General features: G+C 36.2%; 1 long non-coding RNA gene across 1 annotated transcript in view; it reads left to right on the top strand.

Moving 5' to 3' along the window:
• The first annotated feature begins 669 nt into the window (after nt 1-669).
• LOC131511458 (uncharacterized) overlaps nt 670-15,793 on the top strand; it is a 49,408-nt gene continuing 34,284 nt past the window's right edge. Inside the window, exons 1-2 of the long non-coding RNA XR_009261537.1 lie at nt 670-712; nt 1,792-1,837. This is a non-coding gene — a long non-coding RNA (uncharacterized LOC131511458). The remainder of the gene's footprint in view (nt 713-1,791; nt 1,838-15,793) is intronic.

The following is a 15,793-nucleotide window of genomic DNA, read 5'->3' as shown; positions in this document are numbered from 1 at the left end:
ATGCTGCATATATTCAGAACCTCAAAAATCCATGTGTTGGCGCTGAATTTACAGGCACATGGTAATGTGTCCTGGGTTTTTTCAAAACTCCAGTTGGAAACTGTACAAAAATTCGTCTCTAATAGCAGCTGAAGCACTTCAATTTGAGTAAAAACTGGTCACTTAACTTATAATTCATTGTTATAATTTGAGAACCATTCTCACATTCATTCTCCGGTTTTGTTGTTTCAACATTTGTGGGTCATTGGATTTCTTAAAACATTAAAGCAGATATCCTGTTATTTTTACTAATTATGATTTAATACAATTGGCAAACTACAAAGTCTAGTTCAGCATATCTAAAATTAGGTGACCCTCTCCCACTGATTTTAATAAATGTGCCAAATTTTTTCTCTGGAGCATATGGATAAATATTGAAGTGCGGTTTCAAAAAGAGTCATCTAATAATCACCTCTTGGGAAGAATTTTGTTTTTGAAACATCCTGTTTTTTCATATGGTATATATTATAGAACTTGAAAGCTGTATTATAATGACGATTGCCTCTTGCAACTAAGGAGAGTGTTTATACAATAAGAATGGCAGGTTTTAAAGAAAAACGTCCTGAAGCACTTAAATAAAGCAAATTTTCAATAATCTTTGCAACTTTACCTTACCCAGAATTATTTTACAGGATGACTGAAATAAAGTCAAAGCAAACATTTCTGTAATCATGTAAGTAATATCTATTCCTGTTTTATTTCCACAGATTGAACCATTTAGTCATAATGATGTATGTTGCCTAATGATTAATGATAGAAAATCAGGTTGAATCATTTCAGACCTTTTATTGTACATAATAATGACATGAATAAATTGATAAAACGAATAGCTGTTTGAGTAAGATCGATTACATTCAATCAATGTTTCACAATTTCCAAAAACGTACATATCCATTATGTCTTTTTATCTTTACCGCTACTCTATGAGTAAGATGAGAAAGAGGTAACATTTACATTTTACCCAACATTTCTATTTTACTCATGGCCAAAGAATTAAGCAACCTGGCAAAGATCATAAACAAATTAGTTATAGACTTGGGAATAGAACTACTTTTTAAAATTCTGATACATAAAATCAGTCCCATTAGTCTTTGGCAAATGAAACCTAGAGAATTATATAAAGATACATAAGGTCCTTTTCTAAACGAATGGTGGTCCTGTCATATTTATCGTCAAGCAATATTCTCAATTTATCTTGTTATTCTGATTTCATTGTTACTGTCTCGTTATGAGATAAAGTCATCTTTCAACTGAACTCCTCACAACTAAGTTTTTTAAATGTTTATTTATTTATTTTGAGAGAGAGAGAGAGAGAGAAGGGAGGCAGGGAGGGGCAGAGAGTGAGGGAGACAAGAGAATCCCAAACAGGCTCTGCACTAACAGTGGGGAGCTCGCGGGGGCTCAAACTCACAAACCGTGAGATTGTGACCTGAGCTGAAATGAAGAGTCAGATGCTTAAGTGACTGAGCCACCCAGGTGCCCCTCCTCACAACTAAGTTTTGTGTCAGACCCAAAGAGTTTCAAATGAGTTCCAATTGAGTTAAACGTTTTTTTATGCCTGTATATTCCACATTGTAGAAATTACCAAATCATTTTTTCCTATGTGTGTGTACCATTTTGTACAGCAATGCATGAGAAATACAGTTGTTTCACATTCTTACTCACACATGCTGTTGGTAAGGTTTTACATTTTAGTCATTTTAATTGGGTTTTTATTGTTATCTTATTTAAATTTTGATTTGCATTTTTCAGATGCATAATGATGTTGAGCACCTTCACACATCCTTATTTGCTACTGGTGAGTTATCTTTTGTGAACCATCTTTTAAAATCTTTTGTACACTTTTAAATAACTGGGTGAGTTTCCTTCACACTGAATTGTTGAATTTTAAGGACTCTTTATATATTTTAGACATAAGCGTTTTGTCAAATATATTTCACAAATATTGAAAATATTTTATCGTTGTTTATGGTTTGTTTTTTCACTTTGTAATAGCATCTTACAGAGGACAGAGGTCTTCAGTTTTGATGAATTCTAATTTATCTTTTTTTAAGTTGTATTCTTTTATGGTTTTGCTTTTTATGTCCTCCCTGAAATGGTTAGAAGATGTGACCACAAAGCAAAACCTCTAAATATTACATAAATACTTAAATTGCCAAATATTTGAGTCTGGGTTTCTTGGTATAGATTAAAAGAAAAAAGATATGTACAGTAGCAACTATTTGTTCTGGCAATAAGCTAATCCTTTCTTGAGTAAAACCATTTTCACAAACAATTTATACTGCGATGAAGGTCTTTGTTTATTTATATAGGGAGTGTTTATTTTTCTAGGAAAGTGAACTTTCCTCTTTTCTCACTTGTGTCATGAAGAACTTGAAGCTTTCTTGAGTGGTGGAAACATATTGATGCTTTTTTAATCAGCTCAGACTCAAGCATTGTACTGTAAATTGCACATGCAAGCTAACCCTCTTAAGGAATGTGACGCTCAACAGAGAGCAACATCCAAGTCAGAAAAATGCCAGGAGCGCAATATGTTTCACCACTGCACCCACACAAACTGCTGGGGTGATGGCTACTGAGTGGGGCACAAGGTAACAGAATCTCCCAGATTTTAATGCTTTATTAGAATGGGATGAAGACAATCCACATTCAACAATAACAGTGTGCTCTCATGATATCTATCTTGTCCAAATCTCCAGAAACTTGACTACATTTCATATATGTGAGTGTTTTTCTGAAGTGAAACTGACTCCAAATCCTTCCTGTTTAGAAGCATTACAGTGAATACAGCTCTTTTTAAAATAAATTAACAATAACATTTCTTCAGTATGCTGGCTTCTCCCATAGCACTTTGTTTGTCTGTTTGTTTGTTTTCTGTTAATTTGTTTCTGTAGAGTATGGTTGGACCACCAAATGGATCCAATATGGCTAACATTTGCAAAACTGAAAATAATGGTTAAGCCCGTTTCATAGCCTAAAAGAGAAACAAGTTTCTTAAGGGAATTTATTTTTAGTGGTTTTGTTCTCTTCCATGTATGTGAGAAGTAATCCATAGAAAATTAAGGCCCTTCTTGCTTCCAATAGTGGGTAAGAATTTTATATATGGTCCCATATTGGATGATTAGTATGAAATTTGGTACGATCTGGCAATTTGTTGGGATATGGGAATTCTATAATAATGGAGTATTTAGAGTGACCATAAATTATCACATCTAACTGATGTTAAAGAATGGTCTGTTTTAGGGGCACCTAGGTGGCTCAGTTGGTTGAGCATCCAACTCTTGATTTCAGCTCAGGTCATGATCTCATGGTTTGTGGAATTGAGCCCTGCGTTGGGCTATGTGCTGTCAGAGTGAATCCTCTCTCTCCCTTTCTCTCTGCCCCTCTTTCACTCATTCTCGCGCGCTCTCTCTCTCAAAATAAACATTAAAAAATTGTCTATTTTCTTTAAATAGTTTTCTATAAAATGGTGGGGCAACCATGGATTCTTATAGGATGACTTTGAAACAGGGGTTTTTACTGACATATCTAATGACCATTCTGGCTTGGCCACCAATAGACTTGGATTTAAAGAGGGATAAATTTCTGGAAGATTCTTTCTATATGAATTTCAGGGCCATACACTAAGAAACACAAAATTGGTACCCATAATAAAATTGATTAGCAATGGATCCATTCTGATCTCTACATTGCTTCCCCCCTCCCCTTTATATTTTGCTATTGCCAAATGCAATCAATATGCAATATTAGTTGTGGAGCCTAATCATATTCTAGAAAATTCACACTGATGAAGTATGCTTTTCCTTTCCTATGCAGAACCAAGAGCTTATAGAAAAAAGCAGTCTTTAAAATTCTGCCCTAACTTTTTGTTTTCAGTAATTCCCTCATTCACTCATGGTAGACAAATTTTTGCTTCTATATTCCTATCATTTAGTTCTCCTGGTGGTTCTTTGGCTTCTTAGCCTTCGTTTTTAAATGTTGGTATTTCCTAGGCACAATAAAGAAAACAGTTACCTTAATTATCTAGTAAGTTCACTTTCCATTTTGCAAAGTATTTGAAATATTTACCATTGCTATAAAATAATTCAATTACAAAATTAATCTTTGTTTATTTAAAATTCTGATACAGTAAATGATGTATACACGAAATATTAACTACCTCTATTTTCCATACCCTGAGTACAGAAGTGTTCACATTCCTAAATACTACAGTTTATTGCCCTACAGATCATTAAACAAATGTCTCATATAAAAATAAATAAGTAAATAAATAAACTATTTCAGTGTACCTTTTCTAATAAACTGTCTAAGTTCCTGTTCCTCAAATGCTCTTTGAACCAGCATCACCATATTACTGGTTCTTTCGTTAATGAATTAGTTATTATTAATTAGCTATTAAATCATTGATATGAGCTGATTTCATACTTGCATGACAATAATGTTTTCAACTTTTTAAAATTATGTTTTAACAGTATCATCAGAAATGCATACATGTATGCACCAAAAGGTATGTGCATGAAGCTCATAGCAGAATTATTTGTAATAACCTACCAATTGGGAATATTCTATATGTTGTTGTATATGTAGGAGGAGGATCTTTTTGAAAGAAATCTTCAAGTTTCACTGGTGTTCCCCCTACCCAGTCATTAAAGTGTGAAGTATTCACTTCCTTGGCTTCTATGACCATAGATTACTTTGGTCTGTCTCTCTCCCTCTCTCTCTCTCTCTCTCTCTCTCTCTCTCTCTATATATATATATATATATATATATATATTCATTATAGTGTATAGTCTTCTGTTTCTGACCTGTTTTGCTTACTACAGCAGATGTGAGATTCACCCTTGTTGTCACATGTAGCAATAATTGCAGAAAATTTCATAATATATGTTTTATATTCTTTCTTCTTTAGAAGGATATTTGGGACTTTATTTGTAATAACTAGCAGCTGGAAAGCATCACAAAGACAACCTTTGGGTTATTGTTTCTACTGATTATACATCAACTGCATGCCCCCCCCCTTGAAGATATTTAGTTGCATTGAAATGGGACAAAAATTCTAGAATGGCCTGATGTATAGAAATCAAACATGGGTACACACTGGGTCATAGGGAACATATGTTGTCAATTTCTCTTTTTCTTGCACATAGTCTTTGCTTAATTGATTAATTTTGGTTAATTCAATTTACCTTTAAAAATTTTTTTTTGAATTTACCTTTTTGTAAATTAACTATGCTTTTGAATGTTTGAGTAACAACTTTTTCTGTTTCTAAAAATCAAATTAAACTTGTCCTCTGTCCTTAGATAAAAATAAGAAAGCTCCTCCTAAGATGCGTTAATTTTACCTTCCCACATCCTTGATATGAAGTCTTGACAGTTTGTTTTTACTTCTGTACTCCCAGAACAAGACATTTAGAAAGATTTTACTTCATTCATTTTTCCATTTGGCAGAAGGATTTGGTCAAGAGAGTTAAAAAAAAAAAGTGACACTGCCCTCAAGTCTCCCTGGATGTATGTGGGGTTTCTCTTTCTGTCTCAGACTCTGCGACCATTTCAGCCAAGATGTTCTCTTTCGTTCTTGCCCCAGGCCCCTCCCCCTGAAGTCCAACAGCATCAGCAGGATGCAGCAGGCCTTTGGTACCAAATATGATATGCAAGAAGATGTTAGTTACCTTCAGGAAACCAGTGAATTACAGAGACAAGTTCACTTCTATGGCCACTTGGATGAAAACTTCCGTTTGGTTTTCTCAAAAATAAGTCAGACTTGATATGCTGAAAGAATACCTATGATCTTGTCTGACTTCACTCATATCTGGTCCATTTCTAGTGTTCCCTCTTTCAGAGAGGACACCATCAAATTATGCAAGGTAGAAATTTTGATCTCCTTCTTCCTCTTGCCCTATATCCAAACCACTACCATGATCTGTTGAATTTTAATTTCTAACCCATGAATTCTTCATGAGTTGTAGATTGGCCTTAAAGGAATGAAAATTAGTTATTTGGGGGGGGCAACAAAACATTTTCCTTTTTTTTGGTTCAAATATATATATATGTATATTTTATATATATATAAATATATATTATATATAAATATATTTATATATAAATATATAAATATTATATATAATATATATATTTATATATTATTTTATATATATATATATATATATATATATATTTTTTTTTTTTTTTTTTTTTTTCCCTGTAACCCGATAGAGCTGATTTGGTCATTGCAGTATTCTTTGACCTACTCCCCTTTCTTAAGACATTAATATTCCAGCAGCAGTCATAGCCCTTCATTTCAAGGGAAAGAAGTTAATCTTACAATCTTAAATGCAAATTTTGGAAGTCACTTATCCTTGTATGGGCATTAGAACCACTTGGTCAATTAAAGCTTAAATCCTGTCAGAAAACTAATATTTCTATAGCTTCTCTGAAATAAAACTGCCAAATTATTTTTGGCTTCACGATGGTTTTTTGTGTGTGCATATTACTAAAAATAAGGTCAAAGATTTAAGAGTTTGGGTTTCATTTTAAATGAGGCTTAAATGGAAGAAACACAATATCTTTACTAAATAGCTACAGAAACAACTGGGCCATCACTGTTAAATTAGTTTGAAAACTAGGTTTGAATTTACATATTTGGGAAATCAAAACTCATGGAAATACTAGCTGCCAGATCTGTGACAAGTCCATGTTCCTGTTCTTTTCTGTTTTCCTTTTCAGATAGGCTTACAAAGTAAGTGCTAAATTGAAGGGAAGGACAGTAACATGGTAAATTAATAAAAACGATATCAGAATATTCTTATCACAACAGGAAACTTTTTGCTTTCTTAATGCCTTTAATTTTCAATAATTTACTCCCTAAATTGAGCCTCTCCTTTTTTTTTTTTTTTTTTTTGCCTAAAGTCATAGTTTGTAACTCTTCTGTGCATTTTGTCTATTTTGTCTTTCTTTACATTTCTTCTAAGCAGAAATAATCAACATATCTAGAAGGCCTGCCTTCTAAGAATATTAGGTCTGAAATGAAAACAAATTTAGTTAATTTTCCTAGCTCTGCTTAACTTTGAGACAAATTTGAAACTTTCCGACTGTGGTAAATTCTAGACCTCTGTCCTCTAGACTTTTGAATGGACTCCAGAAGGAAAAGCCAAGCTTTCCTTCTAGTTTACATATCAGTATAATGAGCTTAGTCGATAAGGTCTCTGAAAATACTTCCAGAGTCATCGAACCCACTGGATTTCCTAAGCATTCTGGCTTTGTAACTTTCTTGGTTACAGTACATTTTCAATCCTGTGGATTTGTAGTGTTGGCGAGTTAAGTCCATGATCGTGTTTTCTCCCTCGTCCGAAAGACTGGAACATACTTAATAAATGTGTACTTTTCCTTTTTTCCCCCTAAAACTAGGAGATGTTTGTAGAGTAATGTTAAGCCATTTACTTTCCATAAAGATTTGTGTTTTCTAAAAAGGAAAATCATGGTTAAACAGGCCTCATTGTCCTGGAATTTATTTAAACTCACAAGCCTGTTATTTAAAGATAATTCTCATGCTTCATAGAGCTATATCAATTCACTGGAAAAAAAGGGAGGACTTTGTTATTGATGCTTTCCAAAACCAAAATAATGTTTATATATTTGGGCACAACTAATTCTGAAAATGAATAGGAACCAAAATGTGAACTGTACTTTTTCAGGGAATGTGTATATATATGAAATATATAATATATATAACATATACACACATATATATTATGTACATACAGATATTTGTATGTATATACATAATATGCATATATACACATATATGTTTATATATATACTATGTATGACATTAAAATTGTCTAAAATAAATTATATATAAATTGTATATGTCATATACTATACATAATATATATACATATATATGTACATACAGATATATGCACGTATATACATAATATGCACATATACATATATACGTATATATAAACATATTATATATGACATTAAAATTGTCTAAAATAAATGAAAATCTGTTATTTGCGTTTTATTGCTATTAGCAAATAAGAACATGGCTTAACATTTTCAAGATATACCTTCCAAAGCTGTTATAACAATTTCGCATAACTGTATTCACATGACTATCAAGGATTCTACAGTGTTACTAACTGCATTGAAGCTTTAACTTGTACCTAAAATAACACAGAATCAGAAAAATACAAATAAGTTTTTTCTTTTCATTTCCTTTCACAGTATTGTTGGACATAAAAGTAATTTTATAAATTTTAATGTTTAGACCCTTTAACATCCATTGACATTTCCACTTTAGTCTTCAAATTCCATGTTCTTATAACGCTCACATTTTGTTTTTTAACGTTTATTTATTTTTGAGACAGAGAGAGACAGAGCATGAACGGGGGAGGGGCAGAGAGAGAGGGAGACACAGAATCGGAAGCAGGCTCCAGGCTCCGAGCCGTCAGCCCAGAGCCCGACGCGGGGCTCGAACTCACGGACCGCGAGATCGTGACCCGAGCCGAAGTCGGACGCTCAACCGACTGAGCCACCCAGGCGCCCCAACGCTCACATTTTAAAGTAGGAAAAGGCTGGCTAAACTCAGCAGCTACTACAATGTCACGCGTGCGGTTGAAGACACTCAGTTACCCAAGTTAAGAAACTTATATGTAGCTTCCAGTTATACTACTCGCATCATTAACAGATCCTAAGACGCAAACACACTGCATGCTTTCCAATCACTTGAACTAGTTGATTTTTTCATTAGTAAGATGCCAATGGGCACCCTATCTGCCAACTCCACATCTCTGGAAAATATCTGTGCGAGGCCAACTTTACCTCACAAAATTTTAACAAGAAATCACAGAACTTGGCTGCTTTGAAGGACCTCAGTGCTCTCTGGTGTCTTTTGTGGATGTTCTTTTTTGGACATTTTTTTTTTTTTTTTAAGGCAGAACATGGCTATAAATAATTAAATTTGAAAAATGTATTAAGAAATGTTTAGTAGAGTACTCATAAATTTCAGAAGGTAGGAATATCCTACCACCAAGTTGCAGATACAAGGGCTGCAAAGGAATCTAAAATTGTGCCTTATTTCTTAAAAAAAAAGATACTAGAGGAGCTCAACATAAGGTTTTCCCCCTGCATTTAGAAGCCTGAAATCAGAGTAATTGCTATCACCAGCCCACACGTAAGATCAAGGGACAGGTTTTGAAGTAATGGCAACATGTAACAGGCTATATCCCCCTCTCTGGCCGAGATACTTTTGGAGAGTGGTTTACCAGTTTAACAATGTAAGATAAGCTGATCTTGACAATTTCAGTATCATTTCTTCTAGTGACATTAGTTGCTCTTTCTACTCCAATTCCTTCTAGATGCCCATTTATGTAAGGAACACTGCTTTTGTTTAAACAAAAGAGATTTTCTTAGGAGGAGAATTTACACTACCTGCCCTAACCCCATTCTCCCTCATGTAGCTTTGTGCTCAGGAAAAATATGGTCCTTCTGTTTTAATTAATCAAATATCTTCCTTGTTAAATTGTGTTTATTTATTTTTGAGATCGAGAGAGCACAAGTGGGGGAGGGGCAGAGAGAGAGACACAGAATCTGAAGCAGGCTCCAGGTTCCAAGCTGTCAGCACAGAGACTGACATGGGGCTCAAACCCACAAACCATGAGATCATGACCTGAGCCAAAATCAGATGTTTAACTGACTGAGCCACCTAGGTGCTGCTAATTCATGAAATATCTTGATAGAAATGATTACTGCTGTTTTGCTGTTTACTCGCAGCATAAAACTATACTCGTCCCAACCAAAAGATTCTTAACAATCAGTCATCTACAGCCCACACTTTTAGACACGCTGTGTTACTACTGTGTGACTATCTTCATGCTTCTCTCTTTCCTCTTAGTAATAGAACCTCAAAGTATTAGCCAGGGCACATGTTCACCCCTCTTAAGACTGTATTTACCAGACTTTTTTTGCATATTTGTATGATGATATGACTAAATTCTGTCTGATGGCTTAATAAACATGATATATGAAATTGGGGTGTCATATCTGTAAAAGATAGCTTCTTACTCTCTATTTTTTCATTCCTTTTTTCTGCTGGTGGGAGGCCATCCTTGAAGAGGTAGACAAATATTGCATATTAAGGGGGGTGACATGACAACCAACATGAAGAAACTATGATCCTTAGATGATGTAGTGACAGAGAAGTGTCTGTTGATCTAGCTAAGATTAGCCTCTATTGTAACATATGTAAAGCAATCTCTTTAGTTGTGAAAAATTCAAATAAAAACGAATGCATAGAGACATCCACTTGTGTACCACCCAGAATCAGCAAAATTTAACCTATTATTAAAAAAAAATTAATGTTTATCTATTTTTGGAGGAGAGAGAGACAGAGCGTAGCAGGGGAGGGGCAGCGAGAGGGAGACACAGAATCTGAAGCAGGCTCCAGGCTCTGAGCTGTCAGCACAGAGCCCGATGGGGGCTCGAACTCAGGAACCGTGAGATCATGACCTGAGCCGAAGTCGGACGCTTAACCAACTGAGCCATGCAGATGCCCCAAAATTTAACCTATTATTAAATAAAAGAAAACACTAAATAATTTATCTTTCTTTCTTAGAAGTAATTGCTGTTTTGAATTTGGTGTGTGTCTTTCCATTTGTGTTTTTGTAAGTGTGTTACAAACATGTATCCACCAAAAACATAGTATTTTTGTTGCATTCCGAAAAAGTCTTATATGAAGGATATCATATTATACAATGGACTGTACAACTCTCTTTTTCTTCACACACTAGTGTGCTTCATTCATTTACTTCTATTATGCTTATGTATGTATTTTAATCTCTTTTATTAACACTTTGTGTGTGTGTGTTTACTTCCCTTGATTTCCCGTGCTTTTCACAAATACTGCCTCACCCCCTTCTGGTGATTTATTGATATGATTTTTATTCTCTTCTGCATCTATTCTTTACTGATTTTCAAGTCACATCATCTGTATCTATTTTTTCAGAGATTATTGTATTTGTTTTTAATTTTTTTAAGTTTATTTATTTATTTTGAGAGAGACAGAGACAACGTGAGTGGGAGAGGGGCAGAGAGGGAGGGAGAGAGAGAATATCGAACAGACTCCCAGCACTATCAGCACAGAGCCCCATGTGGAGCTCGAACCCACGAAACCGTGAGATCATGACCTGAGCGGATGCTTAACTGACTGAGCCACCCAGGCGCCCCTTTCAGAGATTACTTTAAAAATACATGCATTATCGGGGCACCTGGGTGGCTCAGTCGGTTAAGCGTCTCACTTTGGCCCAGGTCACGATCTCAGTGTTCATGAGTTTGAGCTCCGGGACAGGTGCTGACAGCTCGGAGCTTGGAGCCTGCCTCAGATTCTGTGTCTCCCTCTCTCTCTGCCCCTCCCTAGCTGACGCTCACACTCTCTCTCTCTCTCTCTCTCTCTGTCAAAAATAAATAAACTTAAAGAAAATACATGCATTATTAATAAACTCGAAGATAGATAAAAAATCTGTATTCCACTCTTTTTTGTTTGCATTTCATTTTCTGTTCTACTCTTAAATAACGCGACAGTTCAAACAATTAAGTGTATGTTTATGTTTTTTAGATCTACCTTATTCATCTTGTTTTTATTATAAATAGTTAATTCAGGGGCGCCTGGGTGGCTCAGTCGGTTAAGTGGCCGACTTCGGCTCAGGTCACGATCTCGCGGTCCGTGAGTTCGAGCCCCGCATCGGGCTCTGTGCTGACAGCTCAGAGCCTGGAGCCCGTTTCAGATTCTGTGTCTCCCTTTCTCTGACCCTCCCCCGTTCATGCTGTGTCTCTCTCTGTCTCAAAAATAAATAAACGTTAAAAAAAAAAAACATTAAAAAAAAAATACTTAATTCAATTCACCAAAAGACTCGATTGATCTCTTTCTTCACCATTAATACCTGCGATATCTTTCTTAGTTCAGCTCCCTTTTTGCCTAAAGATACACGTTAGCACTTCTTTCAGTAGCTTAGAGGTACTCAGGGTGCAGCTTCAGGAGGGTGAGTAAAATGTTTATTATGCAGTTTCTCCCCTAAAATACCCACACTTACACACATGCACAAATGGAAAGTAAAATATCTCATGTGTCGTATATAGTCTCCATAAATGTTTAAAATAGCCCTGAAATCAAACATCTCTCAGGAAATCTAAATGACCAGCTTTTAATATTAATTTTTATTGAATAATTGTAAATGTATGGAGAGAGACAATTTCAGAGGATTGAATTCATACGGCGAATTTAACACAAGTAACATAGAAAAGAACTCTTGTTGGGGTGCCTGGGTGGTTCATTTGGGTAAGTGTCCGACTTCTGTTCAGGTCTTAATCTCGAGGGGTGTGAGTTTGAGCCCTGCATTGGGCTCTGTGCTGACAGCTCAGAGCCTGGAGCCTGCTTGGGATTCTGTGTCTCCCTTTCTTTCTCTCTGTCCCTCCCCTGCTCATGCTCTGGCCTTCAAAAATAATAAACAGACATTAAAAAAAATAAAGAAAAGAACTATTATTAAGTGTGTTTAAAACCATAAAATAGATCTCTACTAAGAGGTCCACAATGGAAGATGGAGAAAGAAAGCTAAAACAAATGAATTCAAAAGAATTTTGTGTGTGTGTTTGATTTCTTAAACATCAAGTTAAAATAATATTAAAAATAGTATCTAATGGAAATCCTCCACACAACAATTTTATTCTTTTGACTGTACCATCATTTTATTTTATTATTATTTTTTACATTTTTTAATGTTTGTTTATTTTTGAGACAGAGAGAGACAGAGCACAACTGGGGGAAGGGCAGAGAGAGAGAGGGAGACACAGAATCTGAAACAAGCTCCAGGCTCTGAGCTGTCAGCACAGAACCCGATGTGGGGCTTGAACCCACGAACCATGAGATCATGACCTGAGGCGAAGTCGGACGCTTAACCCACTGAGCCACCCAGGCACCCCCCATCATTTTATTTTAATATAAATTCTTATCCTCTAAATTAATCCCCACTCTACCTATGTCTGAAATGAAGCAATGTGTGTTGCATAATTATTTTTATTTAATTATTTGTATCATAAACACTTTCTTGTTAATCTGCTTTGCATCCAATTGGATTGAAATTACTGTTTCTAGTAAAAATTATTTAAAAAATTTGTTTATGTTCAGTGGCAATCAATGTCCCTTTCAGCTTTAAGGTTGCAATCAAAAGAGAGGATATAATGTTATGATGAATAATCAAACAAAGATAGTTTGTTGTCCAAGCATCAATAGCCACATTTTATAAAGCGCATGCCCAGGTAGATATATACTGTCCCATGTGTCTATTTATATTATCTAGCCTGGTCAGTTCACTCATTTTCAAAAATATAAACATTCAGAGGTTGTTCCATGAATAATGTTTCGTTTTGTCTTTGTTTAAATCAAGTAGTTGTCTTAGGTGGAAATCTGGGATTCATCCTTACTATTCTCTTCTTAGCATTGGTGTCTGAATGGTCATAGGTCCTGTCCACTTTAGAATGCACGTTAAAGCATGTTTTAAGAAATAAATCTAGTATGGACAGCACACAGTGTAATGTGATTAAATATATCATAAGATATTAACAGTTTTCTTATGCACCATGGCATGAAAAAGGGTTCTAAAGCGCTAGACGTTTTCCATATGGTGATTCCTGAAGCCAGAAACACTGTAATTTTAGTTATTAAGAGATGGAGTGAGACAGGGGGAAGGAACACAGCTGGGAGACTGTATGTGGTGGCAGTGACATGAATTTTGCCAATGCATTTTTCTCCAACTTTGGATTTCCCAGGGTGAGGAGAATGTTTTTTGTAACATTTTCAAGGAAAAAGGCATTTTCTCTTAGAACGTTTTGTTGGTAGCTCCTTCAAAATGGAAATAAATTAATCTAATAGACCAGTAGACAGGATAGAGAAAGTTTATATGGAACAGAAGTTCTTAGTTTAATCTTCAAATGTCAAATGAAGATGAAGGAATGGAGTGTTTAAACAGACATTTTCAGTTATATGGCAAAGAGTACTATGTGCTCACTGTCCTACTTCCTCTTCCTGGGCCTGGAAAGACTACAATCCCCAGGCTGCAGTAAATGTTGGTGTCATGTGACTAAGTTTTGATCCATGTTGTGTAGATGATGTCGATGGCATATTTTTATAAAAAAATAAGTCCTGCTCTAAGTCTTTTTTTCCTATCACATAGTAACTTTAGAGGCCACCTGCACCAAATGACATAGCTAAAACATGGACGCAGCCTGGTTCGTGAGTCACTGCTTGAAAAGGAGAGGTGCTCAGCAAAGCTCAGAGATGCACACGCCCATACTGGGCTGGGGCACGAGTGAGAAATCCACTTTTATCACAGTGAGCCGACGAGATGTTGAAATGTATCTTTTTATCCTGTCCTGACTAATTCAGAACACTGCAGTAAAATATATCCTGTCCTGACTAATACAGAAAATAAAAATTAAAAAAAAAAACACCCTAAAATATGTGGTAATAGTGAAGAGCTAAGTGCAGGAGGTGAGGACTCAGGTGTTAGAGGCTAGAAAGCTGGCGATCACTATTATCGAGTGGGAAAACATTTAGCAAGTCTAAGATATACAGTTGCTGAACCGACTGAGCCACCCAGGCGCCCCAGATATTTGTTTATTTTTAAAGTTCATTTATTTTGAGAAAGAGAGAGATAGAGCATGCACGAGTGGGGGAGAGGTACAGAGAGAGGCAGAGAGAATGACTCCCACAGGCCTTGCATTGTCAGTGCAGAGCACGACATAGGGCTCCAACTCAAAAACTATGAGATCGTGACCTGAGTCAAAGAGTCAGGACTTGGACGCTTAACCGAATGAGCCACCCAGGTGCCCCTCTTCCTGATACTTGAGGAAAGAATTGTGGGTATGGTTTCTGGCACAGTGAACTTACTGGAAGTAAGTAGAGCAGAAGCCTTCTAAGATTTGACAAAAATATACTAACAAGGAAACCTGGCTTTAACATCTAAACTAAGACGTGGGTGGGGCGCCTGGGTGGCTCAGTGGGTTAAGCCTCTGACTTCGGCTCAAGTCGTGATCTCACAGTTCGTGAGTTCGAGCCCCTTGTCGGGCTCTGTGCTGACAGCTCGGAGCCTGGAGCCTGCTTTGGATTCTGTGTCTCCCTCTCCCTCTCCCCCTCCCCCGCTCAGGCTCTGTCTCTCTCTCTCAAAAATACATAAACATTAAAAAATAATAATAAAGGGGTGCCTGGGTGGCTCAGTCGGTTAAGCCTCCGACTTGAGCTCAGGTCACGATCTCACGGTCCGTGAGTTCGAGCCCCGCGTCGGGCTCTGGGCTGATGGCTCAGAGCCTGGAACCTGCTTCCGATTCTGTGTCTCCCTCTCTCTCTGACCCTCCCCCGTTCATGCTCTGTCTCTCTCTGTTTCAAAAATAAATAAACGTTAAAAAAAAAATAATAATAATAAAATAAAATAAAAAATAAAATAAGACGTGGGTTTCCATTATCAAGAGGCAGGCATCTACTAAAGAATTCTCATTTCATATGGAGACAAGTAGACTCATAAGCAGGGAGTAACTTCTTAGAACCTGGAGTCTGGGAAGACATGTATAAGAGAGTTGTTTCCCTAGAATAAAGGAGGAATATCCCTCAATCCCTAAGTAAAGTGCTTTCACAATAGCTACCCAGTGAGATTTCAGTGTTTCTATCAGCCCATGACTGCTTCATGTCTGATTGCACATGTTC

The sequence above is a fragment of the Neofelis nebulosa genome, chromosome 5 (genome assembly GCF_028018385.1).
Source record: "Neofelis nebulosa isolate mNeoNeb1 chromosome 5, mNeoNeb1.pri, whole genome shotgun sequence".
Lineage (NCBI taxonomy): Eukaryota > Metazoa > Chordata > Mammalia > Carnivora > Felidae > Neofelis > Neofelis nebulosa.
Note: the sequence above shows the minus strand (reverse complement) of the source record. Positions and strands in the feature narration are given on the sequence as shown.